General features: G+C 31.5%; 15 non-coding genes across 15 annotated transcripts; all 15 read right to left on the reverse strand.

Annotated features, from left to right (window-relative positions):
- Positions 1-6,336: 6,336 nt before the first annotated feature.
- Positions 6,337-6,409, reverse strand: Trnat-cgu (transfer RNA threonine (anticodon CGU)). The gene has a single exon. It is a non-coding gene; the product is annotated as a tRNA-Thr (tRNA).
- Positions 6,410-6,752: 343 nt separating this feature from the next.
- On the reverse strand, positions 6,753-6,823 carry Trnag-ccc (transfer RNA glycine (anticodon CCC)). Its single transcript has one exon. It is a non-coding gene; the product is annotated as a tRNA-Gly (tRNA).
- Positions 6,824-15,642: 8,819 nt separating this feature from the next.
- On the reverse strand, positions 15,643-15,713 carry Trnag-ccc (transfer RNA glycine (anticodon CCC)). Its single transcript has one exon. It is a non-coding gene; the product is annotated as a tRNA-Gly (tRNA).
- Positions 15,714-15,928: 215 nt separating this feature from the next.
- Positions 15,929-16,001, reverse strand: Trnat-cgu (transfer RNA threonine (anticodon CGU)). Its single transcript has one exon. It is a non-coding gene; the product is annotated as a tRNA-Thr (tRNA).
- Positions 16,002-16,348: 347 nt separating this feature from the next.
- Trnag-ccc (transfer RNA glycine (anticodon CCC)) lies at positions 16,349-16,419 on the reverse strand. Its single transcript has one exon. It is a non-coding gene; the product is annotated as a tRNA-Gly (tRNA).
- Positions 16,420-16,634: 215 nt separating this feature from the next.
- On the reverse strand, positions 16,635-16,707 carry Trnat-cgu (transfer RNA threonine (anticodon CGU)). Its single transcript has one exon. It is a non-coding gene; the product is annotated as a tRNA-Thr (tRNA).
- A 343-nt stretch (positions 16,708-17,050) lies between these two features.
- Trnag-ccc (transfer RNA glycine (anticodon CCC)) lies at positions 17,051-17,121 on the reverse strand. The gene has a single exon. It is a non-coding gene; the product is annotated as a tRNA-Gly (tRNA).
- Positions 17,122-17,336: 215 nt separating this feature from the next.
- Trnat-cgu (transfer RNA threonine (anticodon CGU)) lies at positions 17,337-17,409 on the reverse strand. Its single transcript has one exon. It is a non-coding gene; the product is annotated as a tRNA-Thr (tRNA).
- A 343-nt stretch (positions 17,410-17,752) lies between these two features.
- On the reverse strand, positions 17,753-17,823 carry Trnag-ccc (transfer RNA glycine (anticodon CCC)). The gene has a single exon. It is a non-coding gene; the product is annotated as a tRNA-Gly (tRNA).
- A 215-nt stretch (positions 17,824-18,038) lies between these two features.
- Trnat-cgu (transfer RNA threonine (anticodon CGU)) lies at positions 18,039-18,111 on the reverse strand. Its single transcript has one exon. It is a non-coding gene; the product is annotated as a tRNA-Thr (tRNA).
- Positions 18,112-18,454: 343 nt separating this feature from the next.
- Trnag-ccc (transfer RNA glycine (anticodon CCC)) lies at positions 18,455-18,525 on the reverse strand. The gene has a single exon. It is a non-coding gene; the product is annotated as a tRNA-Gly (tRNA).
- A 215-nt stretch (positions 18,526-18,740) lies between these two features.
- On the reverse strand, positions 18,741-18,813 carry Trnat-cgu (transfer RNA threonine (anticodon CGU)). The gene has a single exon. It is a non-coding gene; the product is annotated as a tRNA-Thr (tRNA).
- Positions 18,814-19,156: 343 nt separating this feature from the next.
- On the reverse strand, positions 19,157-19,227 carry Trnag-ccc (transfer RNA glycine (anticodon CCC)). Its single transcript has one exon. It is a non-coding gene; the product is annotated as a tRNA-Gly (tRNA).
- Positions 19,228-19,442: 215 nt separating this feature from the next.
- Positions 19,443-19,515, reverse strand: Trnat-cgu (transfer RNA threonine (anticodon CGU)). The gene has a single exon. It is a non-coding gene; the product is annotated as a tRNA-Thr (tRNA).
- Positions 19,516-19,858: 343 nt separating this feature from the next.
- Trnag-ccc (transfer RNA glycine (anticodon CCC)) lies at positions 19,859-19,929 on the reverse strand. The gene has a single exon. It is a non-coding gene; the product is annotated as a tRNA-Gly (tRNA).
- Between the last annotated feature and the right edge of the window lie 209 nt (positions 19,930-20,138).

Below are 20,138 nucleotides of genomic sequence, written 5' to 3' on the forward strand. Positions count from 1 at the left end.
TTTTTCAATTTTCAAAGTGTGTAAAAGGTGGCAAAAATTTGCGCCGCCCGGGAATCGAACCCGGGTCGCAAGAATGGGAATCTTGCATGATTTTTTTTATCTTTATTAAAATCAAACATCATATAATACAAATAAAACAAAATATAAAATCAATTGTCCTTGATTGTTCTCATAATAGCTATGTGCTATACTTTGTATTCACAATACTGTTATTTCTCATTTTAGGTACACAATAATTATTACAATTTAAAGACTAGAACATTGTCTGTTTCTTCTAACAAAGGGTTATCCATTACAAACTTTTTTTGAAATATATGACTCATATTATGACATCGACAGAGATAGACATACATATATGTTACATAATGTTTTAATGTATATTTAAATAATTTTATCAAATTTACACTAGAATAACCACTATTCAACAAGTTTCTCCTTCTGAAGATACAAAATCTGGCAACAGACATAAAAAAATTAAGAAAAGAATCATTCACACCTTTCATATGCCATCTCAATCCCAAAATCAATAGTTCCTCACTTCTTACTAAACTAATCTTATCTGAATCACAGTTTTCAAATATTCTAACTAATAAGGATGACAAATAATTATGAAAATCTTCAAGTTTATCACAATTCATAAATATATGCAGGATGTCTTCCTTTTCACTGCAACACACTTTACAGATATTATCATCAACTAAACCTATCTTTTGAAGTTTTACATTAGTAAAAATACAGTTATGTAACACCTTAAAGTCTAACTCAACCAAATTAGAAGGTTTCCAATACATATTGACATGTTCCCATATTTTACTGAATGCTTCAGAACTCACATCAAATTCTGATTTCCATAACTCAATACCAACAGGTTCTTCAACAATATTTTCCAACATAATAGTATATAATGTTTTAGTACTACATAATTTCAAATCATAATGCACATTTTTACAAATAATTGAAATGTCTATTGTTCTTGGTATAGATATTCTGTGAATATCAGTGTTCACTGTGTTTTTCCATTCTACAGGTATAACATTCAACAAGTTTCTATATCTATCAACTACATATTGTACATTAACATCTTCATATACAACTTGAATCATTTCAACTATAGCATGATCTGGCAAGAAACCAGTTTTTACTTCAAAACATATATCTTTGAGACAAACAATACCAGCACCTATAAAATCGTGCCATACAATTGTTCTGTTATTAAAAACAATTTTTGGATTAACAAACAAAGGCTGGTCATAAATATTTTCTACAGACAATGGAAACTCTACTTGTTTCCTTATACAATTCAGTGCTTGAAAAAATTCTTGATAAACAACAGGCAGTTTTTTCAATTCACAATTAGGTATCACAGTATAAAAAACATTATGACAAAGTTTCATCTCATAAATTGAAGATACAAAATACTTAAATGTGTATTTCCATAACACTTCATATTCATCATCTAACAATCTACCTAGAAATTTTAGCCTAAAAGCATAAATTTTACATTTGATATCAGCAACATTTAAACCACCTCTACTTTTATCATCTACTATACAGTTGTATTTTACTAAGTGACATCTATTTTTCCATATAAAATTCACACAAAGTCTTTTTATCTCTATATAAGCCCATTCAGGTAATGCAGTTACAAATAAGGCATACCAAAATCTAGATAACATCAGTGAATTAATTACACTAACCCTGCCATGTATAGTTAATCTTCTCAACAACCATATGTTGAGAAGGGATTTTATCTTAACTATCTTATTTTTCCAATTCATTTCATCACACATTTTTCTATTTTTTCCAATAAAAACTCCTAACAGTTGAAAATAATCTTCACAAACTTTAAGACCAATATAGTCTTTTTCTACTGCAGATAAAGTACCAGTACCTAAACATAATATCTCTGATTTTTGTCTATTTATTTTAGCACCTGTTGCTTTGCTATACAAATCAAATTCCTTAAACACTTCAGGAATTGATTCCTTATTACATAAAGACAAAGTTGTATCATCAGCATTTTGATAAATCAAACCAATCTTATTACTATTTGGGATATTAATTCCCTTTATATTTACATTTTGTACAATTTTACAATGCAGAGGTTCTGCAATAAGTACATACAATAAAGCACTTATAGGACAACCTTGCCTAATACCATTCTTTATAACAAAATACTTTGTTAAAAAACCATTACATTTCACTGCACTATTTATACCATTATAAAATATGCTAATCCATTTCACAAATCTATCACCAAAACCAAATTTCTTCAGTACTTCTAATAGATAAGTATGACTAACTCTATCAAAAGCATTTGCTTGATCTAATTTTAAAAAATATCCCTCAAGATCATCTCTTTCAACAAGTTCCATTATATCTCTTACATTTGAAATATTATTTGAGATATCTCTTCCAATAACACAACAAGTTTGATCTTCAGAAATTATCTTTGGTAATACATACTTCAATCTGTTTGACATTATTCTTGCTAAAATTTTGTAATCTACTTGTAATAAAGATATTGGCCTATAATTTTTCAAAAAATTCCTTTCTCCTTTTTTCTTATAAACTAGACTTATAATTCCACATTTCATTGATCTACTTAAAATACCTTCTTCTTCAATAGCATCAAACAATTTCAGTAACACATATTTTAATTCAGAATAAAATTTACAATAAAACTCTACAGTTAGTCCATCTGAGCCTGGACTTTTATTTTTAGACAACTGATTAATAGCTTTACATAGTTCATCTTCTGTTACATCATCATTACACATAGTGTTATCATCCTCATTTACTGTTTTTGTAACATAATTTAACAATTCTGACATCTTATTTTCATCAGTAGTTACACATGAATATAAGTCACTAAAAAAACTATGTTGTAATTCTAAAATACCTTCAGTATCTGACACAGTATCACCATTTTCATTTAACAATTCTTTTATAGCATTACTCTCTTGTTTATACTTTTCTAAATTTAGAAAGTATTTTGTGTTTTTATCAGACTCCACAGCCCATATAGCTTTAGCTCTCAATACAGCTCCTTTACACTTTTCTATTTCAAAATTTGACAGTTCTAATTTCAGACTTTCTAATTTGGCAATATCAATTACCATACCACTAGCTGCCTTTGCACAAATATTATTGATTTGCCTTTCTAATTTATAATACTCTCTCTTATTTTGTTTAGCTAAATCAGATGACAATATCTGAGAATATCTTTTAATTCTATATTTTAAATTATCCCACCAAACTAAAAAATCTCTATGAAATAATTCACTTTCTTTTTCTTGTGATATAATATCTTTGACTCTTTGAACATATTCTTCATTAAACAACAATGTATTATTCAAAACCCAGAGTCCAGGACCTCTTTCGATACATGTACAATTTAAATTCATGATAACAAAAGAATGGTCACTCATACTAGTAACATTATAATACAAACTTTGTACAAAAGATGACATTTTCCTACTTATAAGAAAATAATCTATTCTACTTTGTTGTAGTTTACCCTCTGAAATTCTTTTCCAGGAAAATATTTGACAATCTGGGTTTCTAGCCCTCCATATATCATATACATTATTATCATTCATCAATTTAGAAAGTTTTCTATAGGGTTCATCATTCACATGACATGTTTTACTCCCTCTATCTAACACAGACAAAGAAGTATTAAAATCACCTCCAATAATCAAATTATCTAAATCTTTAGTATAATCTATCACAAAATCAAAGAAGTTACATCTATCAGAAACGACATTAGGTGCATACAAAGAAACAAAATTCACCAATGTATCATTCTCATGATAAGTCACATGAATAAATCTACCTTGTTCATCTTTATAAATACATTTTATTTTATCTTTATAATATTTGCTAACTAGAACAGCTACACCCTGTCTGCCATCCGTACCATTACTATAATAAATATCACCTTCATACATATGTTTAATACTTTGAATGAAACCATCATCCCAAAATGTTTCTTGTAGTAATACAATACCAAATTTTCTGTCTTGTACAATACTTAGAAATCTTTGTAAATTTACAACATTTCTCATACCATTACAATTCAAACTACATATAACAACCATTACAAAAAATATTAAACAATGACATATATTTCTATCCATTTTTACTTCTTGTTTTTTTTTTTGGACAAATTTCTAACAGTTTGACTATTCAGATTTGGAGCAACATTTAGTTTTCTCCTCCTATCTTTCATTTCTTTTTTTCTAATTTTTTTCAACATTTTAACACTAATACATTTTTCCTTTCCACTATTATTAATTTTACTCTCTGTATCTAACTCCACATCAGAACAGACAAGTGATTCCGTATAACTACTTGCACCTTCAACAATGACTTCTTCGTCATCATCTAAGGTGCTATACTCATCATCTATATTTATCGACTGCTCCTCTGTTGACATCTCTTCATTACACTCCTCTGTTACAACAACGTCAACAGAAGAGCATTCTTCATTTTTTTTCTTTTTCACAACATCATCAGAATCACTGTCTGCTCTCTTGTTTTTCTCTTGAACCTGTTCAATAGCATTACTATCATCATCACAATCATAACCATCATCAAAAATTTCTTCATCTCTGTCCAATTTCCTCTTCCTACTGTCTTCCTGTATTCCACCACTATTGACATGTACCTCTGCTACAATAGTTTTAACATTTTTGTGAGAATCATCTACTATTTTCAACTCTGTTTGTTCATCATCATTTATGTTTTCACTACTTTCTGCATCATCATCCTTAACTACCTCATTTTCATCATTGTTATCCTTATCACCATCAATGTTTTGATCCATACAGGTACAATCTTTCAACAAATTCGAGCAATTTGCACAATTACATTCGCATGGTTGTCTTTCACAATCCTGACATGGACACACGCATGATTCTTCATGGCAGTACATACAGCTACAAACACACGGGTAAAGTTCACATTTTGAACAAACACAGCTGCATACCTTATTGCCACAGACTCTACATTTGCAATTACAAAAGAATTTGCCACATTCTTTACAATTTTTTGACGCATGAGGTGTCCTGTCCTCCATTCCAGGAGCAACCCGAGCACAAACACACAATAGTGGTAAATTACTGCACGACTTGCATTTTGTTGCTTTACAATACCTCTTTGAATGTCCAACCGCACCACAGCCATAACATTCAAAATGAGGACAACTGTTTTTCATATGATCCGGCGACGAGCATTCCGAACATACTTTTGTTTGATTGTTGTGTTTTAGTCGGAAATATTTTGTATCAGATCCTATTTTGAACGGTATTGTCCAGGGTAACGCTACTAAACCTGGAGGGAACTTACATCTCATGAACCTAGTACCATCCGCAACTTGTGTACCAGGGACAGTTCTTCTATAAATCGGAGATACGACATTGACTCCTTTTATGGCTAATTTAATACGAATATCTTCATCTGGAACATATGACGGCAGTTTCATAATAGACACAAAAGTAATATCTGAATGCATCAAACTTACTGAATATTCCCGACTTCCGATAGATACACCACCCATCATCTTTAAAGCATTCTGTTTACTATCCATAGTTACATCGTACGACGATGCATCATGCTGAACCACAGCTAAAACAGTATTAAGACCTGTGATAGTCTCAACTTCTTCAATAATTAATCTCTCTTTAACCACATTTGTATTTACCCGTTCAATCCTTATAGTACAATCCCTTGAGTACGCTTTATCTCCAACAACATAGTTCTGTTTCTGTCGATTCGGAGATCGAAAACGTTTATTAGTCACCTTATCCATTTTTCCGAACGCAAAACACAAATTCAGAAAAACGAAGTAAGACACGTTACTGTCCCCTTCAAACTAAATCCCCTCCCCCTTATCCTGTTTGCCGATAAACAGGAATAAGGGTACTCAAATAAGTCAAAATACAGTCAAAAATGTTCTTTTTGCATTAATAAATACTATGTACAACAATTCGAGTGGAAAACATTCATCCAAACTCACCAATTTCGGAATTTTTATAGAGTCCTATAAACACTACATCTTGACCTTTCGGTGCGTTCGAACCATCTGAAATCTTGCATGATACCACTACACCAGCGCTTCAATAGGAAGTAGTGAATTTTATCTATTTCTATATATCCGGGTACCCTGTGATACTACAATTTGTTTACTGTTCATTATAAAATAAATCAACTTGTCATATGCATCTAACATTCTTGCAACATACATGTAGTGAATTCGAGAAATCTGTTATTTGCAATAAGAGCAAAAATTTGTAAGAAGCAAGGGAATTTGCGTAAAAAGGTGGCAAAATCTGCCCCCAGTGAGAGTTGAACTCACGACCCCTGGTTTACGAGACCAGTGCTCTAACCACTGAGCTATAGGGGCTTTGACGCATCTTTCGCTTAATGTAGTATATGTTCATCAGGCAAAATTTGATGTAAAAAGGCCAAATTCAGGATAGAAAACCAGAAAACTCATTTTGTTCAGTTCCCTTTCTAAGGAAAGCATGCATTTAGCCACTCAAATTAATAATATGATACTTTGGCTTAAACCGACGAAAGTATTTACTAGCTAGTGAATAGAAAGGGTTGAAATCAAACATACATATACATAGTAATTACATGATGCATTCGTGAAAGACAAAAATATCTACATGAAAAGAAAATAAACCTTAAACTTTTTTTATTACTTTTTCAATTTTCAAAGTGTGTAAAAGGTGGCAAAAATTTGCGCCGCCCGGGAATCGAACCCGGGTCGCAAGAATGGGAATCTTGCATGATACCACTACACCAGCGGCGCTTCAATAGGAAGTAGTGAATTTTATCTATTTCTATATATCCGAGTACCCTGTGATACTACAATTTGTTTACTGTTCATTATAAAATAAATCAACTTGTCATATGCATCTAACATTCTTGCAACATACATGTAGTGAATTCGAGAAATCTGTTATTTGCAATAAGAGCAAAAATTTGTAAGAAGCAAGGGTATTTGCGTAAAAAGGTGGCAAAATCTGCTCCCAGTGAGAGTCGAACTCACGACCCCTGGTTTACGAGACCAGTGCTCTTTTTTTTTTTTTTTATCTTTATTAAAATCAAACATCATATAATACAAATAAAACAAAATATAAAATCAATTGTCCTTGATTGTTCTCATTATAATCTTTTTTTTTTTTTTTATTGCAAAAAAACATGAAACCCTGACGGGTTAAAATGCAAACAGAGTACAATGTATACACAAGTGACAAGAAACATAACTATACATGATAAATGTTTTTAAAAAGTGAAGTTGATATTAATAACATATATCTATATATAGATGTATATAATAATTGACCAATGTGGACCTTATTTTCGCAATTCCATAGATTGCTTTATATAGTCTACAACACTAGACAAAATATCTTTATTGGGATCTAGAATAGTTTTAAGTTTAGAGTTTGAGTCAAGCTGGTTAAAATTAGGATAATGGGTTTTAATTGCATTGATAAGGGAATGTCTTACATTACTGTTAATTTGGCAATGAAGGAAAAAGTGTTCCTCATCATCTAAAATTTTACAAACTTTGCACAGTCTGTGTTCTCTTTGAATTTTTTTGTAACGTCCTAATTCAATTTCCAAATTATGATCACTTACACGTAATTTTGTTAAAAGCTGACGACTATTAAAATTGTTTAGATTGTGCAGGTAGTCCTCAAATTTAATTTCATTTTTAAGTTTACTATAAAGGTAAAGTTTTGAACTGTTATCAATATTTGAAAGTTTTTGAAGAGTGATGTTATTATACTTTTCCTTCACTATACATTTAAAAGTTTTTTTGAGTGAATTTTTTATAAGTTTAAAAGGTTTATCAGAATCAACATATTGTTCTTCATCAATATTAAATTCTTTAAAAATATGCTTGGCAAAAGTGTACCAAGTATATATTCCATCTTCAGACATAGACTTATTTACTGCAAAAGCTTCTTTAACAAGAGGGTTTATTTCATGGCAGTTTATTCGACAAAAATATAATAAAACTTGAGTTTTAATAAAAGAGTCAAGTGGAAATCGTCCTAACTCAGACTTTGCAGCTATATTACATGAGTTTTTTTTAATTCTAAGAACAGTTTTACAAAACTTATGATGCACTTTCTCAAAGCTGAATCTATCTGTCAATGATATATCACAGTTAGTTCCATGCAAAGTGGCTCTATTTATGGCTCTATAAATTGAGTAATAATCTTCCATAAACCAGATCTCGCTATTATATAAAATTATGGGTTTAATAAGTGAATCAAATAATTTACATGATAAATCAACAGGGACATGATGAAAATTAGACATATATTTTTTTAGTGAAAATAACGCTTTAAGCGCTTTTTTGGATAGTTCATGTGTAGATCTCTTATATTTTCCTTTATTATCAATAATGTTCCCAAGAAAATTATACTCTTTAACTTCAGTTAACTGATTTTGTTTATAAAAAAATTTTGACTCAAAAGAATTTCTAGAATGAAAAATCATAACTTTTGTTTTATTTGTATTTACAGTCAGCTGCCATTTGTAGCAATATTTTTCCAGTTTATTCAAAGCAGATTGTAAACCGTTTTGAGATTCTGATAATATTAAAAGATCATCAGCAAAACTAAGACTACTTATTGATGTTTTATCTAAGGACACAGGATCACATGTCCCATCAAAAATTGAATGGAGATCATTAATAAAACAATTAAACAATGTGGGGCTCAAACTGTCCCCTTGTTTGACCCCTTTATCTATTTCAAAAAATTCAGATTGTTTATTATCTATTTTAACTGAAGATTCACAACACTTATACATATCTTTAATTACTTCAAATATTTTCTTTCCAACATCATCCTTCTTTAATTTGTATAAGAGACCAGCATGCCAAACAGTGTCAAAAGCACGACGCAAATCAACAAAGCAAGAGTAAATTTTACTCTTCTTTTTTGTCAAATATTTTATCATTAAAGTTTTTAGAATAAAAATACTATCTGCTGTCCTATGATTATTTCTAAATCCAAATTGATGAACTGAAAACTTGTCTTCATAGTAAGTTACAACTCTAGAATTAATAACAGCACTGAAAAGTTTAGCAATACAATTTTGAAGGGAAATTCCCCTATAGTTATTAATATCTAGCTTATCTCCAGCTTTATGAATAAGTATGGTAAAAGATTTTCTCCAGTTTGATGGATATTTACCAGAATCAAGAATTAAATTAAAAAGCTTAGTAATAGCTTTACAAGTAACAACACCACTATATTTAATAATTTCATTACAAATTTGGTCTGGACCAGAGCTTTTCCCAGTTTTTAATTTTTGTATACATTTATTTACTTCATTGATAGTAAAAGGTTTATCAGTTACCTCATTGAATAAAAGTGCATCAGTTTCATTTAATATATCGGTTTCAATTTTAGTTTTAAATTCTTTATCATAGTTTACAGACTCTCCTTGATGCTTAAAATGATCAATAATTTCTGGAAAACCAGCTTGAAGCTCAATTTTTTTATTAGTGTTCTCATATTTTAATGACTTTAATAATTTCCAATATTGTTTAGGGTCTGTATCTCTAAGGGCTGAAAGCTGACTAAATATTTCCTTTTTAAATTGATTTTTCTTTCTTTTTATTAATTTTTTACACATTATAGCTATATGCTATACTTTGTATTCACAATACTGTTATTTCTCATTTCAGGTACACAATAATTATTACAATTTAAAGACTAGAACATTGTCTGTTTCTTCTAACAAAGGGTTATCCATTACAAACTTTTTTTGAAATATATGACTCATATTATGACATCGACAGAGATAGACATACATATATGTTACATAATGTTTTAATGTATATTTAAATAATTTTATCAAATTTACACTAGAATAACCACTATTCAACAAGTTTCTCCTTCTGAAGATACAAAATCTGGCAACAGACATAAAAAAATTAAGAAAAGAATCATTCACTCCTTTCATATGCCATCTCAATCCCAAAATCAATAGTTCCTCACTTCTTACTAAACTAATCTTATCTGAATCACAGTTTTCAAATATTCTAACTAATAAGGATGACAAATAATTATGAAAATCTTCAAGTTTATCACAATTCATAAATAAATGCAGGATGTCTTCCTTTTCACTGCAACACACTTTACAGATATTATCATCAACTAAACCTATCTTTTGAAGTTTTACATTAGTAAAAATACAGTTATGTAACACCTTAAAGTCTAACTCAACCAAATTAGAAGGTTTCCAATACATATTGACATGTTCCCATATTTTACTGAATGCTTCAGAACTCACATCAAATTCTGATTTCCATAACTCAATACCAACAGGTTCTTCAACAATATTTTCCAACATAATAGTATATAATGTTTTAGTACTACATAATTTCAAATCATAATGCACATTTTTACAAATAATTGAAATGTCTATTGTTCTTGGTATAGATATTCTGTGAATATCAGTGTTCACTGTGTTTTTCCATTCTACAGGTATAACATTCAACAAGTTTCTATATCTATCAACTACATATTGTACATTAACATCTTCATATACAACTTGAATCATTTCAACTATAGCATGATCAGGCAAGAAACCAGTTTTTACTTCAAAACATATATCTTTGAGACAAACAATACCAGCACCTATAAAATCGTGCCATACAATTGTTCTGTTATTAAAAACAATATTTGGATTAACAAACAAAGGCTGGTCATAAATATTTTCTACAGACAATGGAAACTCTATTTGTTTCCTTATACAATTCAGTGCTTGAAAAAATTCTTGATAAACAACAGGCAGTTTTTTCAATTCACAATTAGGTATCACAGTATAAAAAACATTATGACAAAGTTTCATCTCATAAATTGAAGATACAAAATACTTAAATGTGTATTTCCATAACACTTCATATTCATCATCTAACAATCTACCTAGAAATTTTAGCCTAAAAGCATAAATTTTACATTTGATATCAGCAACATTTAAACCACCTCTACTTTTATCATCTACTATACAGTTGTATTTTACTAAGTGACATCTATTTTTCCATATAAAATTCACACAAAGTCTTTTTATCTCTATATAAGCCCATTCAGGTAATGCAGTTACAAATAAGGCATACCAAAATCTAGATAACATCAGTGAAGGGATTTTATCTTAACTATCTTATTTTTCCAATTCATTTCATCACACATTTTTCTATTTTTTCCAATAAAAACTCCTAACAGTTGAAAATAATCTTCACAAACTTTAAGACCAATATAGTCTTTTTCTACTGCAGATAAAGTACCAGTACCTAAACATAATATCTCTGATTTTTGTCTATTTATTTTAGCACCTGTTGCTTTGCTATACAAATCAAATTCCTTAAACACTTCAGGAATTGATTCCTTATTACATAAAGACAAAGTTGTATCATCAGCATGTTGATAAATCAAACCAATCTTATTACTATTTGGGATATTAATTCCCTTTATATTTACATTTTGTACAATTTTACAATGCAGAGGTTCTGCAACAAGTACATACAATAAAGCACTTATAGGACAACCTTGCCTAATACCATTCTTTATAACAAAATACTTTGTTAAAAAACCATTACATTTCACTGCACTATTTATACCATTATAAAATATGCTAATCCATTTCACAAATCTATCACCAAAACCAAATTTCTTCAGTACTTCTAACAGATAAGTATGACTAACTCTATCAAAAGCATTTGCTTGATCTAATTTTAAAAAATATCCCTCAAGATCATCTCTTTCAACAAGTTCCATAATATCTCTTACATTTGAAATATTATTTGAGATATCTCTTCCAATAACACAACAAGTTTGATCTTCAGAAATTATCTTTGGTAATACATACTTCAATCTGTTTGACATTATTCTTGCTAAAATTTTGTAATCTACTTGTAATAAAGATATTGGCCTATAATTTTTCAAAAAATTCCTTTCTCCTTTTTTCTTATAAACTAGACTTATAATTCCACATTTCATTGATCTACTTAAAATACCTTCTTCTTCAATAGCATCAAACAATTTCAGTAACACATATTTTAATTCAGAATAAAATTTACAATAAAACTCTACAGTTAGTCCATCTGAGCCTGGACTTTTATTTTTAGACAACTGATTAATAGCTTTACATAGTTCATCTTCTGTTACATCATCATTACACATAGTGTTATCATCCTCATTTACTGTTTTTGTAACATAATTTAACAATTCTGACATCTTATTTTCATCAGTAGTTACACATGAATATAAGTCACTAAAAAAACTATGTTGTAATTCTAAAATACCTTCAGTATCTGACACAGTATCACCATTTTCATTTAACAATTCTTTTATAGCATTACTCTCTTGTTTATACTTTTCTAAATTTAGAAAGTATTTTGTGTTTTTATCAGACTCCACAGCCCATATAGCTTTAGCTCTTAAGACAGCTCCTTTACACTTTTCTATTTCAAAATTTGACAGTTCTAATTTCAGACTTTCTAATTTGGCAATATCAATTACCATACCACTAGCTGCCTTTGCACAAATATTATTGATTTGCCTTTCTAATTTATAATACTCTCTCTTATTTTGTTTAGCTAAATCAGATGACAATATCTGAGAATATCTTTTAATTCTATATTTTAAATTATCCCACCAAACTAAAAAATCTCTATGAAATAATTCACTTTCTTTTTCTTGTGATATAATATCTTTGACTCTTTGAACATATTCTTCATTAAACAACAATGTATTATTCAAAACCCAGAGTCCAGGACCTCTTTCGATACATGTACAATTTAAATTCATGATAACAAAAGAATGGTCACTCATACTAGTAACATTATAATACAAACTTTGTACAAAAGATGACATATTCCTACTTATAAGAAAATAATCTATTCTACTTTGTTGTAGTTTACCCTCTGAAATTCTTTTCCAGGAAAATATTTGACAATCTGGGTTTCTAGCCCTCCATATATCATATAAATTATTATCATTCATCAATTTAGAAAGTTTTCTATAGGGTTCATCATTCATATGACATGTTTTACTCCCTCTATCTAACACAGACAAAGAAGTATTAAAATCACCTCCAATAATCAAATTATCTAAATCTTTAGTATAATCTATCACAAAATCAAAGAAGTTACATCTATCAGAAACGACATTAGGTGCATACAAAGAAACAAAATTCACCAATGTATCATTCTCATGATAAGTCACATGAATAAATCTACCTTGTTCATCTTTATAAATACATTTTATTTTATCTTTATAATATTTGCTAACTAGAACAGCTACACCCTGTCTGCCATCCGTACCATTACTATAATAAATATCACCTTCATACATATGTTTAATACTTTGAATGAAACCATCATCCCAAAATGTTTCTTGTAGTAATACAATACCAAATTTTCTGTCTTGTACAATACTTAGAAATCTTTGTAAATTTACAACATTTCTCATACCATTACAATTCAAACTACATATAACAACCATTACAAAAAATATTAAACAATGACATATATTTCTATCCATTTTTACTTGTTGTTTTTTTTTTTGGACAAATTTCTAACAGTTTGACTATTCAGATTTGGAGCAACATTAAGTTTTCTCCTCCTATCTTTCATTTCTTTTTTTCTAATTTTTTTCAACATTTTAACACTAATACATTTTTCCTTTCCACTATCATTAATTTTACTCTCTGTATCTAACTCCACATCAGAGCAGACAAGTGACTCCGTATAACTACTTGCACCTTCAACAATGACTTCTTCGTCATCATCTAAGGTGCTATACTCATCATCTATATTTATCGACTGCTCCTCTGTTGACATCTCTTCATTACACTCCTCTGTTACAACAACGTCAACAGAAGAGCATTCTTCATTTTTTTTCTTTTTCACAACATCATCAGAATCACTGTCTGCTCTCTTGTTTTTCTCTTGAACCTGTTCAATAGCATTACTATCATCATCACAATCATAACCATCATCAAAAATTTCTTCATCTCTGTCCAATTTCCTCTTCCTACTGTCTTCCTGTATTCCACCACTATTGACATGTACCTCTGCTACAATAGTTTTAACATTTTTGTGAGAATCATCTACTATTTTCAACTCTGTTTGTTCATCATCATTTATGTTTTCACTACTTTCTGCATCATCATCCTTAACTACCTCATTTTCATCATTGTTATCCTTATCACCATCAATGTTTTGATCCATACAGGTACAATCTTTCAACAAATTCGAGCAATTTGCACAATTACATTCACATGGTTGTCTTTCACAATCCTGACATGGACACACGCATGATTCTTCATGGCAGTACATACAGCTACAAACACACGGGTAAAGTTCACATTTAGAACAAACACAGCTGCATACCTTATTGCCACAGACTCTACATTTGCAATTACAAAAGAATTTGCCACATTCTTTACAATTTTTTGACGCATGAGGTGTCCTGTCCTCCATTCCAGGAGCAACCCGAGCACAAACACACAATAGTGGTAAATTACTGCACGACTTGCATTTTGTTGCTTTACAATACCTCTTTGAATGTCCAACCGCACCACAGCCATAACATTCAAAATGAGGACAACTGTTTTTCATATGATCCGGCGACGAGCATTCCGAACATACTTTTGTTTGATTGTTGTGTTTTAGTCTGAAATATTTTGTATCAGATCCTATTTTGAACGGTATTGTCCAGGGTAACGCTACTAAACCTGGAGGGAACTTACATCTCATGAACCTAGTACCATCCGCAACTTGTGTACCAGGGACAGTTCTTCTATAAATCGGAGATACGACATTGACTCCTTTTATGGCTAATTTAATACGAATATCTTCATCTGGAACATATGACGGCAGTTTCATAATAGACACAACAGTAATATCTGAATGCATCAAGCTTACTGAATATTCCCGACTTCCGATAGATACACCACCCATCATCTTTAAAGCATTCTGTTTACTATCCATAGTGACATCGTACGACGATGCATCATGCTGAACCACAGCTAAAACAGTATTAAGACCTGTGATAGTCTCAACTTCTTCAATTATTAATCTCTCTTTAACCACATTTGTATTTACCCGTTCAATCCTTATAGTACAATCCCTTGAGTACGCTTTATCTCCAACAACATAGTTCTGTTTCTGTCGATTCGGAGATCGAAAACGTTTATTAGTCACCTTATCCATTTTTCCGAACGCAAAACACAAATTCAGAAAAACGAAGTAAGACACGTTACTGTCCCCTTCAAACTAAATCCCCTCCCCCTTATCCTGTTTGCCGATAAACAGGAATAAGGGTACTCAAATAAGTCAAAATACAGTCAAAAATGCTCTTTTTGCATTAATAAATACTATGTACAACAATTCGAGTGGAAAACATTCATCCAAACTCACCAATTTCGGAATTTTTATAGAGTCCTATATCAAGGGTTGAAATCAAACATACATATACATAGTAATTACATGATGCATTCGTGAAAGACAAAAATGTCTACATGAAAAGAAAATAAACCTTAAACTTTTTTTATTACTTTTTCAATTTTCAAAGTGTGTAAAAGGTGGCAAAAATTTGCGCCGCCCGGGAATCGAACCCGGGTCGCAAGAATGGGAATCTTGCATGATACCACTACACCAGCGGCGCTTCAATAGGAAGTAGTGAATTTTATCTATTTCTATATATCCGGGTACCCTGTGATACTACAATTTGTTTACTGTTCATTATAAAATAAATCAACTTGTCATATGCATCTAACATTCTTGCAACATACATGTAGTGAATTCGAGAAATCTGTTATTTGCAATAAGAGCAAAAATTTGTAAGAAGCAAGGGTATTTGCGTAAAAAGGTGGCAAAATCTGCCCCCAGTGAGAGTCGAACTCACGACCCCTGGTTTACGAGACCAGTGCTCTAACCACTGAGCTATAGGGGCTTTGACGCATCTTTCGCTTAATGTAGTATATGTTCATCAGGCAAAATTTGATGTAAAAAGGCCAAATTCAGGATAGAAAACCAGAAACGAAACTCATTTTGTTCAGTTCCCTTTCTAAGGAAAGCATGCATTTAGCCACTCAAATTAATAATATGATACTTTGGCTTAAACCGACGAAAGTATTTACTAGCTAGTGAATAGAAAGGGTTGAAATCAAACATACATATACATAGTAATTACATGATGCATTCGTGAAAGACAAAAATATCTACATGAAAAGAAAATAAACCTTAAACTTTTTTTATTACTTTTTCAATTTTCAAAGTGTGTAAAAGGTGGCAAAAATTTGCGCCGCCCGGGAATCGAACCCGGGTCGCAAGAATGGGAATCTTGCATGATACCACTACACCAGCGGCGCTTCAATAGGAAGTAGTGAATTTTATCTATTTCTATATATCCGGGTACCCTGTGATACTACAATTTGTTTACTGTTCATTATAAAATAAATCAACTTGTCATATGCATCTAACATTCTTGCAACATACATGTAGTGAATTGGAGAAATCTGTTATTTGCAATAAGAGCAAAAATTTGTAAGAAGCAAGGGTATTTGCGTAAAAAGGTGGCAAAATCTGCCCCCAGTGAGAGTCGAACTCACGACCCCTGGTTTACGAGACCAGTGCTCTAACCACTGAGCTATAGGGGCTTTGACGCATCTTTCGCTTAATGTAGTATATGTTCATCAGGCAAAATTTGATGTAAAAAGGCCAAATTCAGGATAGAAAACCAGAAAACTCATTTTGTTCAGTTCCCTTTCTAAGGAAAGCATGCATTTAGCCACTCAAATTAATAATATGATACTTTGGCTTAAACCGACGAAAGTATTTACTAGCTAGTGAATAGAAAGGGTTGAAATCAAACATACATATACATAGTAATTACATGATGCATTCGTGAAAGACAAAAATATCTACATGAAAAGAAAATAAACCTTAAACTTTTTTTATTACTTTTTCAATTTTCAAAGTGTGTAAAAGGTGGCAAAAATTTGCGCCGCCCGGGAATCGAACCCGGGTCGCAAGAATGGGAATCTTGCATGATACCACTACACCAGCGGCGCTTCAATAGGAAGTAGTGAATTTTATCTATTTCTATATATCCGGGTACCCTGTGATACTACAATTTGTTTACTGTTCATTATAAAATAAATCAACTTGTCATATGCATCTAACATTCTTGCAACATACATGTAGTGAATTGGAGAAATCTGTTATTTGCAATAAGAGCAAAAATTTGTAAGAAGCAAGGGTATTTGCGTAAAAAGGTGGCAAAATCTGCCCCCAGTGAGAGTCGAACTCACGACCCCTGGTTTACGAGACCAGTGCTCTAACCACTGAGCTATAGGGGCTTTGACGCATCTTTCGCTTAATGTAGTATATGTTCATCAGGCAAAATTTGATGTAAAAAGGCCAAATTCAGGATAGAAAACCAGAAAACTCATTTTGTTCAGTTCCCTTTCTAAGGAAAGCATGCATTTAGCCACTCAAATTAATAATATGATACTTTGGCTTAAACCGACGAAAGTATTTACTAGCTAGTGAATAGAAAGGGTTGAAATCAAACATACATATACATAGTAATTACATGATGCATTCGTGAAAGACAAAAATATCTACATGAAAAGAAAATAAACCTTAAACTTTTTTTATTACTTTTTCAATTTTCAAAGTGTGTAAAAGGTGGCAAAAATTTGCGCCGCCCGGGAATCGAACCCGGGTCGCAAGAATGGGAATCTTGCATGATACCACTACACCAGCGGCGCTTCAATAGGAAGTAGTGAATTTTATCTATTTCTATATATCCGGGTACCCTGTGATACTACAATTTGTTTACTGTTCATTATAAAATAAATCAACTTGTCATATGCATCTAACATTCTTGCAACATACATGTAGTGAATTCGAGAAATCTGTTATTTGCAATAAGAGCAAAAATTTGTAAGAAGCAAGGGTATTTGCGTAAAAAGGTGGCAAAATCTGCCCCCAGTGAGAGTCGAACTCACGACCCCTGGTTTACGAGACCAGTGCTTTAACCACTGAGCTATAGGGGCTTTGACGCATCTTTCGCTTAATGTAGTATATGTTCATCAGGCAAAATTTGATGTAAAAAGGCCAAATTCAGGATAGAAAACCAGAAAACTCATTTTGTTCAGTTCCCTTTCTAAGGAAAGCATGCATTTAGCCACTCAAATTAATAATATGATACTTTGGCTTAAACCGACGAAAGTATTTACTAGCTAGTGAATAGAAAGGGTTGAAATCAAACATACATATACATAGTAATTACATGATGCATTCGTGAAAGACAAAAATATCTACATGAAAAGAAAATAAACCTTAAACTTTTTTTATTACTTTTTCAATTTTCAAAGTGTGTAAAAGGTGGCAAAAATTTGCGCCGCCCGGGAATCGAACCCGGGTCGCAAGAATGGGAATCTCGCATTATACCACTACACCAGCGGCGCTTCAATAGGAAGTAGTGAATTTTATCTATTTCTATATATCCGGGTACCCTGTGATACTACAATTTGTTTACTGTTCATTATAAAATAAATCAACTTGTCATATGCATCTAACATTCTTGCAACATACATGTAGTGAATTGGAGAAATCTGTTATTTGCAATAAGAGCAAAAATTTGTAAGAAGCAAGGGTATTTGCGTAAAAAGGTGGCAAAATCTGCCCCCAGTGAGAGTCGAACTCACGACCCCTGGTTTACGAGACCAGTGCTCTAACCACTGAGCTATAGGGGCTTTGACGCATCTTTCGCTTAATGTAGTATATGTTCATCAGGCAAAATTTGATGTAAAAAGGCCAAATTCAGGATAGAAAACCAGAAAACTCATTTTGTTCAGTTCCCTTTCTAAGGAAAGCATGCATTTAGCCACTCAAATTAATAATATGATACTTTGGCTTAAACCGACGAAAGTATTTACTAGCTAGTGAATAGAAAGGGTTGAAATCAAACATACATATACATAGTAATTACATGATGCATTCGTGAAAGACAAAAATATCTACATGAAAAGAAAATAAACCTTAAACTTTTTTTATTACTTTTTCAATTTTCAAAGTGTGTAAAAGGTGGCAAAAATTTGCGCCGCCCGGGAATCGAACCCGGGTCGCAAGAATGGGAATCTTGCATGATACCACTACACCAGCGGCGCTTCAATAGGAAGTAGTGAATTTTATCTATTTCTATATATCCGGGTACCCTGTGATACTACAATTTGTTTACTGTTCATTATAAAATAAATCAACTTGTCATATGCATCTAACATTCTTGCAACATACATGTAGTGAATTCGAGAAATCTGTTATTTGCAATAAGAGCAAAAATTTGTAAGAAGCAAGGGTATTTGCGTAAAAAGGTGGCAAAATCTGCCCCCAGTGAGAGTCGAACTCACGACCCCTGGTTTACGAGACCAGTGCTCTAACCACTGAGCTATAGGGGCTTTGACGCATCTTTCGCTTAATGTAGTATATGTTCATCAGGCAAAATTTGATGTAAAAAGGCCAAATTCAGGATAGAAAACCAGAAAACTCATTTTGTTCAGTTCCCTTTCTAAGGAAAGCATGCATTTAGCCACTCAAATTAATAATATGATACTTTGGCTTAAACCGACGAAAGTATTTACTAGCTAGTGAATAGAAAGGGTTGAAATCAAACATACATATACATAGTAATTACATGATGCATTCGTGAAAGACAAAAATATCTACATGAAAAGAAAATAAACCTTAAACTTTTTTTATTACTTTTTCAATTTTCAAAGTGTGTAAAAGGTGGCAAAAATTTGCGCCGCCCGGGAATCGAACCCGGGTCGCAAGAATGGGAATCTTGCATGATACCACTACACCAGCGGCGCTTCAATAGGAAGTAGTGAATTTTATCTATTTCTATATATCCGGGTACCCTGTGATACTACAATTTGTTTACTGTTCATTATAAAATAAATCAACTTGTCATATGCATCTAACATTCTTGCAACATACATGTAGTGAATTGGAGAAATCTGTTATTTGCAATAAGAGCAAAAATTTGTAAGAAGCAAGGGTATTTGCGTAAAAAGGAGGC

This window comes from Mytilus trossulus, unplaced genomic scaffold, assembly GCF_036588685.1.
Source record: "Mytilus trossulus isolate FHL-02 unplaced genomic scaffold, PNRI_Mtr1.1.1.hap1 h1tg000070l__unscaffolded, whole genome shotgun sequence".
Lineage (NCBI taxonomy): Eukaryota > Metazoa > Mollusca > Bivalvia > Mytilida > Mytilidae > Mytilus > Mytilus trossulus.